The sequence below is a fragment of the Cebus imitator genome, unplaced genomic scaffold (assembly GCF_001604975.1).
Source record: "Cebus imitator isolate Cc_AM_T3 unplaced genomic scaffold, Cebus_imitator-1.0 Scaffold79, whole genome shotgun sequence".
NCBI classification, from domain to species: domain Eukaryota; kingdom Metazoa; phylum Chordata; class Mammalia; order Primates; family Cebidae; genus Cebus; species Cebus imitator.
In genome coordinates, this window is record NW_016107394.1 from 2782417 (window position 1) to 2790425 (window position 8009).

General features: G+C 39.0%; 1 protein-coding gene and 1 long non-coding RNA gene across 6 annotated transcripts in view; one reads left to right on the forward strand and one right to left on the reverse strand.

The window, feature by feature from the left end:
- Positions 1 to 8009, reverse strand: part of FCHSD2 (FCH and double SH3 domains 2) — a 292296-nt gene that overhangs the window by 73808 nt on the left and 210479 nt on the right. The window lies entirely within an intron of this gene.
- The window catches only part of LOC119471944, a 20756-nt gene continuing 16761 nt past the window's right edge, over positions 4015 to 8009 (forward strand). The window contains exon 1 of the long non-coding RNA XR_005201042.1: positions 4015 to 4146. This is a non-coding gene — a long non-coding RNA (uncharacterized LOC119471944). The remainder of the gene's footprint in view (positions 4147 to 8009) is intronic.

Consider the following 8009-nt stretch of genomic DNA (forward strand, 5'->3'; position numbering starts at 1 on the left):
AAAAAAAAAAAAAAAAAGAAAGCAAACTTGGCAAAATATCAACTTCTCTCCAGGAAACAAAAATAAATAAATAAATAAATAAACTATTATTGATGTAGTCAACCCTATTGTGTCACTGAATACCAGATCTTATTCATTCTATCTATTTTTGTACCCATTAACCATCCTGACTCCTCCTCACACCTGACTATCCTTCCCAGACTCTGGTAACTATCCTTCTACTCTTTATCTCCATGAGTTCAATTGTTTTAATTTTTAACTCTCACAAACAAATAAGAACATGTGAAATTTGTCTTTCTGTGCCTGGTTTATTTCACTTAACATAATGAACTCCAGTTTCATCTATATTGCTGTAAATGACAGGACCTCATTCTTTTTCATTGCTGAATAATACTCCACTGTGTGTATATATTTGTATATATACATACATATATACACATATATATACACACTACACACTACACACACACACACACACACACACACACATATACACACACGCACACTGCATTTTCTTTATCTGTTCATCTGTTGATGGACACTTAGGTTGCTTCCAAATCTTGGCTACTGTGAATCGCCCTGCAATCTACATGGGAGTGCAGATATCTCTTTGATATATTGATTCCCTTTCTTTTGGGTATATACCTAGTAGTGAGATTGCTGAATCATATGGTAGCTCTATTTTTGTTGAAGAACCAGCAAACTGTTTTCCATAACGGTTGTACTAATTTACATTCCAGCAACAGTGTACAAATGTTCCCTTTTCTCCACATCCTCACCAGCATATGTGTTATTGCCAGTCTTTTGGATAAAGCCACTTGAACTAGGGTGATATAATATTTCATTGTAGTTTTGATTTGCATTTCTCTGATGATCAATGATGTTGAGTACCTTTTCAAATGCCTGTCTACCATTTATTAGTAGTAGTATTTTTTGAGACAGGGTGTCACTCTATTACCCAGGCTAGAATGCAATGGTGCAATCTCAGCTCACTGCAGCCTCTGCCTCCCGGGCTCAAGAGATCCTCCCACCTCAGCTTCCTATAGACGTGTGCCACCATGCCCAGTTATATTTTTTGTAAAGGTGGGGTTTCACCATGTTGCCCAGGTTAGTCTTGAACTCCTGGGCTCAAGCAATCTGCCCGCCTTGGCCTCCCACAGTGCTAGAATTACAGATGTGAGCTGCTGCACCTTGCTCTGTCTGCTATTTATATGTCTTCTTTTGAGAAATGTCTATTAAGATCTTTTGCCCATTTTTAAATTGGATTATTAGACTTTTTCCTATAAAGTTGTTTGAGCTCCTTATATAGTCTCATTATTAATTACTTGTCAGGTGGATAGTTTGCAAATATTTTCTCCTGTTCTGTGGGTTGTGTCTTCACTTTGTTGATTGTTTTCTTTGCTGTGTAGAAACTTTTTAACTTGATGGGATCTTACTTGTCCATTTTTGCTTTGGTTGCCGGTGCTTGGAGGGTACTATTCAAGAAATCTTTGCCTAGTCCTAAGTCTTAGAGAGTTTCCCAATGTTTTCTTTTAGTAGTTTCACAGTTTGAGGTCTTAGATTTGAGTCTTGAATCCATTTTGATTTGATTTTTGTATATGGCAACAGATAGGGGTCTTAATTCTTCTGCATATGAATATGAATATCTAGTTTCCCCAGCACCATTTATTGGAAGAGTTGTCCTTTCTCCAATATATGTTCTTGGTAACTTTGTCAAAAATGAGTTCATTGCAGATGGGTGGATTAGATTCTAGGTTCTCTGTTTTGTTCCACTGGTATTTGTTTTTATGCCAGTACCATGCTGTTTTGGTTACTATAGCTTTGTAGTATAATTTGAAGTCACATGATATGATTCCTCCAGTTTTGTTCTTTTTGTTCAGGACAGCTGGACAACTTTGGTTATTCTGAGTCTTTTGTGGTTCTATAAAAATGTTAGGATTGTTTTTCCTATTTCCATGACAAATGCCACTGGTATTTTGATAGAGACTGCACTGAATCTGCAGATTACTTTAGGTAGTAAAACATTTTAACAATACTGATTCTCCCAATCCATGAGCATAGAATATCTTTCCATTTGTTTGTGTCCTCTTCAGTTCTTTCCTTCCTTCCTTCCTTCCTTCCCTCCCTCCCTTCTTGCTTTCTTCCTTCCTTCCTTCCCTCCCTCCCTCCCTCCTTGCTTTCTTCCTTCCTTCCTTTCTCAAGTGATTTTCCTGCCTCAGCCTCCCAATTTCTTTCATCAATGTTTTACAGTTTTCATTGTAAGAGATCTTTCACTTGAACATGGGATATCTTTCCATTTGCTCCTCTCCTCCCCTCCCCTCCCCTCCCACCCCTCTCCTTTCCTTTCTGTCTGTCTGTCTGTCTGTCTGTCTGCCTGTGTCTTTGTCTGGTTTTGGTATCAAGGTAATGCTGGCCTAAGAGAATGAGTTGAAAAGTATTCCCTCTCCTATGTTTTTTGGAATAGTTTGAGTAAAATTGGTATTAGTTCTCCTTTAAGTGTTTGGTAAAATTCAGCAGCAAAACCACCCAGTCCCAGGCTTTTCCTTGCTGAGAGACTTTCTATGACAGCTTTGATCTTGTTATTTGTTTTTTTGTCTCTTTAGGTTTTGAATTTCTTTATGGATCAGTCTTGGTAGGTGTGTTAGTCCTTTCTCACATTGGTATAATGAACAACGTGAGACTGGGTAATGTATAAAGAAAAGAGGTTTAACTGACTCATGGTTCTGCAGGCTGTACAGGAAGCATAGCTGGGGAGGCTTCAGGAAACTTACAATCATGGCAGAAGGGGAAGAGGAAGAAAAGAGAGAAGGGGGAGGTGCCACATACTTTTAAATAACCAGATGTCATGAGAACTCACTCACAACCAAGAGAATGGCAAGAGGAAGACACAAACCCAAATCATAAAGGTAGGTTGCATGCATCTAGGAATTCATCCTTTTTTTTTTTTTTGACAGAGTCTTGCTCTGTTGCCCAGGATGAAGTGCAGTGGTGCAATCTTGGCTTACTGGACCTTTGCCTCCCAGGTTCAAATGATTCTCACACTTCAGCCTCCCGAGCAGCTGGGATTTCAAGTGTGTGCTACTACACTCGGATACTTTTTGTATTTTTACAAAAATACAAAACAGGGTTTTGCAATGTTGGCCAGGCTGACCTCGAATTTCTGGCCTCAAGTGATCCACCTACCTTGGCCTCCCAAAGTGCTACAATTACAGGTGTGAGCCACTGTGCCCAGCCCAATTTATCCACTTCTTCAGGGTTTTCCAATTTATTGGCATATGTTGTTCTCAGTAGCCGCTAATGATCCTTTGCATTTCTGAGATATTGGTTGCAATGTCTCCTTTTTCATTTCTGATTTTATTCATTTGGTTATTCTCTTGTTTTTTTCCTCACGAGTCTGGCTAAAGGTTTGCTGATTTTCAACAGTGAAGTCAAGAGTCAAATCACAAATAAACTCCCTTTCACAACTGACACACCAAAAATAAAATACCTAGAAATACAGCTAACAAGGGTAGTGAAGGACCTCTAAAAGAAGAACTACAAATCACTGCCCAAATAAATTAGAGATGATACAAACAAATGAAAAAACATTCTGTGCTCATGGATAGGAAGAATCAATATCATAAAAATGGCGATATTGCCCTAAGCTATTTATTTATTTGAGAAGAAGTCTCATTCTGTTGCTCAGGCTGTAGTACAGTGGGTGCAATCTCAGCTCGTTGCAACCCGCACTTCCTGGGTTCAAGATTCTCCTGCCTCAGCCTCCCAAGTGGCTGGGACTATAGGTATGCACCAACACACCTGGCTAATTCTTGTATTTTTAATAGAGACAGGGTTTTACCATGTTGGCCATGCTGATCTGGAACTCCTGACCTCAGGTGATCTGTCTGCCTTGGCCTCTCAAAGTGCTGGGATTACAGGTGAGTCAGGTGCCCAGCCTGCCCTAAGTAATTTATAGATTCAGTGCTATTCCCATTAAACTACCATTGACATTCTTAGCTGAACCAGAAAAAACTGTTTTAAAATTCATATGGAACCAAAAAAGAGCCTGAATAGCCAAGACAATCCTAAGCAAAAAGAACAAAGCTAGAGGCATCAGAGTACCCAACTTCAAACTATACTATAGAGCCACATCAACCAAACAGCATGGTTTATTTACAAGAACAGACACACAGACCAATAAACCAGAACAGAGAACCCAGAAATAAGACTGCACATCTAAAACCATCTGATCTTCAACAAACCTGACAAAAAACAATGAGGAAAGGATTCCCTATTTAATAAATGGTGCTGGGATAACTGGCTAGCTATATGCAGAAAACTGAAACCAGACCCATTCCTTACACCATATACAAAAGTCAACTCAACTGGACTAAACCCAAACTATAAAAACCCTAGAATAAAACCTAGGCAATGCCATTCAGGATAGGCGTGGGCAAAGATTTCATGACGAACACCAAAAGCAATTGCAACAAAACAAAAATTGACAAATGGGATCTAATTAAACTTAAGAGCTTCTGCACAACAAAATAAACTGAGAAAAACTTTTTGAAAACTAAGCATTCTGACAAAAGTCTAACACTCAGCATCTATAAGGAACTTAAACAAATTTACAAGAAAGAAACAACCCCATTAAAAAATCGGCAAGGGACATGAACAGACACTTCTGAAAATAAGACACACATGCAGCCAGCAATCATATGAAAAAAGCTCAACATCACTGATCATTTCAGAAATGCAAATCAAAACCACAATGAGATACCATCTCACATCAGTAAGAATGGCTACTAATAAAAAATTGAAAACTAACAAATGCTGGCAAGGTTGTAGAGAAAAAGTAACTTTTAGACTGTTGGTGGGAGTGTAAATTAGTTCAACTATTGTGGAAGACATGGTGGCAATTCCTCAAAGACCTAGAGACATAAAAACCATTTTACCCAGCAATCCCATTACTGAGTATAATATACTCAAAGGAATATAAATTGTTCTATTATAAAGACATACGCCTGCTTATGTTCATTGCAGCACTATTCACAATAGCAAAGACATGTAATCAATCTAAATGACCATCAATGATAGATTGGATATAGAAAATGTGTTGCACATACACCACAGTATACTATGCAGTCATAACAAAATATGAGAATATGTCCTTTGCAGGAACAAGAACGGAGCTGGAGGACATTACCCTTAGCAAACTAATGTAGGAACAGAAAATCAAATACTACATGTTCTCATTTGTAAGTGGGAGCTAAATGATGAGAACACATGGACACAGAAGGGAACAACACATATTGGGGCCTACCGCAGTGTGGAGGATGGAAGGAGAGAGAGAATCTGGAAAAATAATTAATGGGTACTAAGCATAATACATGTGTGATGAAATAATCTGTATGAAACCCTCCATGACACAAGTTTACCTATGTAATCTGCACATCCTGCACATGTACCCCTGAACCTAAAATTAAAGGGGGAAAACAAAGGTTTATTGATTTTGTTTATCTTTTCAAAAAACTAGCTTTTCACTTCATTGACCATTTGGTACACAACTTATTATTATTTTTTTAAAGACACAGGGTCTCACTCTGTTGCACAGGCTGGAGTATAGTAGCATGATCATAGCCTGCTGCAGCTGCCAATTCCTGGGCTCAAGTAATCCTTCCACTTCGGCCTCCCGAGTAGCTGAGACAACAGGCATGTAACACCATTCCTAACATTTTTTTTTTTTTTTAAATTATCGGGCCAATTAAAGATTGAAACTGGCCTGTTTTGGAAGAAGACTGTTATCTCTCTCTCCTGATTTTTTTTTTTTTTTCAATTGCATTTGAGGTTTAGGGGTACATGTGAAGAACATATAAGATTGTTGCATAGGTACACACATGGCAGTGTGGTTTGCTGCCTTCTTCCCCATCACCTATATCTGGCATTTCTCCCCATGTTATCCTGCCCCAACTCTCCACCCCCCACTGTCCCTCCCCTAGATCCCCCCACAGACCCCAGTGTGTGATGCTCCCCTCCCTGTGTCCATGTGTTCTCATTGTTCAACATCCGCCTATGAGTGAGAACATGCGGTGTTTGCTTTTCTGTTCTTGTGTCAGTTTGCTGAGAATGATGGTTTCCAGGTTCATCCATGTCCCTACAAAGGACACGAACTCATTGTTTTTTATGGCTGCATACTATTCCATGGTGTATATGTGCCACATTTTCCCTGTCCAGTCTGTCATCGATGGGCATTTGGGTTGGTTCCAAGTCTTTGCTATTGTAAACAGTGCCGCAATGAACATTCGTGTGCACGTGTCCTTATAACAGACTGATTTATAATCCTTTGGATATATACCCAGTAATGGGATTGCTGGGTCAAATAGAATTTCTATTTCTAGGTCCTTGAGGAATCGCCACACTGTCTTCCACAACGGTTGAACTAATTTACACTCCCACCAACAGTGTAAAAGTGTTCCTATTTCTCCACATCCTCTCCAGCATCTGTTGTCTCCAGATTTTTTAATGATCATCATTCTAACTGGTGTGAGATGGTATCTCAGTGTAGTTTTGATTTGCATTTCTCTGATGACCAGTGATGATGAGCATTTTTTCATATGTTTGTTGGCCTCATATATGTCTTCTTTTATAAAGTATCTGTTCATATCCTTCCCCAATGTTGAATGGGCTTGTTTTTTCTTGTAAATCTGTTTTAGTTCTTTGTAGATTCCAGATATTAGCCCTTTGTCAGATGGGTAGATTGCAAAAATTTTTTCCCATTCTGTTGGTTGCCGATTCACTCTAATGACTGTTTCTTTTGCCGTGCAGAAGCTGTGGAGTTTGATTAGGTCCCATTTGTCTATTTTGGCTTTTGTTGCCAATGCTTTTGGTGTTTTGGTCATGAAGTCCTTGGCTATGCCTATGTCCTGAATGGTTTTGCCTAGATTTTCTTCTAGAGTTTTTATGGTGTTAGGTCTTATGTTTAAGTCTTGAATTCATCTGGGGTTAATTTTAGTGTAAGGTTTCAGGAAGGGGTCCAGTTTCTGCTTTCTGCACATGGCTAGCCAGTTTTCCCAACACTGTTTATTAAACAGGGAATCTTTTCCCTATTGCTTGTTTTTATCAGGTTTGTCAAAGACCAGATGGTTGTAGATGTGTGGTGTTGCCTCCAAGGTCTCTGTTCTGTTCCATTGGTCTATATCTCTGTTTTGGTACCAGTACCATGCTGTTTTGATTACTGTAGCCTTGTAGTATAGTTTGAAGTCAGGTAGTGTGACACCTTGTTTTGTTCTTTTTGCTTAGAATTGACTTGGCTATGTGGGCTCTCTTTTGGTTCCATATGAAGTTTAAGGTGGTTTTTTCCAGTTCTGTGAAGAATGTCATTGGTAGCTTGATGGGGATGGCGTTGAATCTGTAAATTACTTTGGGCAGTATGGCCATTTTCACTATATTGATTCTTCCTAACCATGAACATTGCATGTTTCTCCATCTGTTTGTGTCCTCTCTTATTTCATTGAGCAGTGGCTTGCAGTTCTCCTTGAAGAGGCCCTTTACGTTCCTTGTTAGTTGTATTCCTAGGTATTTCATTCTCTTTGTGGCAATTGTGAATGGCAGTTCGTTCTTGATTTGGCTCTCTTTAAGTCTGTTATTGGTGTGTAGGAATGCATGTGATTTTTGCACATTGATTTTGTATCCTGAGACTTTGCCGAAGTTGCTTATCAGTTTCAGGAGATTTTGGGCTGAGACGATGGGGTCTTCTAGATATATATCATCTCGTCTGCAAATAGAGACTATTTGACTTCCTCCTTCTCTATTTGAATACCCTTTATTTCTTTTTCTTGCCTGATTGCTCTGGCCAGAACTTCCAGTACTGTATTGAATAGGAGTGGTGAGAGAGGGCATCCTTGTCTCATGCCAGATTTCAAAGAGAATGCTTCCAGTTTTTGCCCATTCAGTATGATATTGGCTGTTGGTATGTCATAAATAGCTTTTATTATTTTGAGATATGTTCCGTCAATACCTAGTTTATTGAG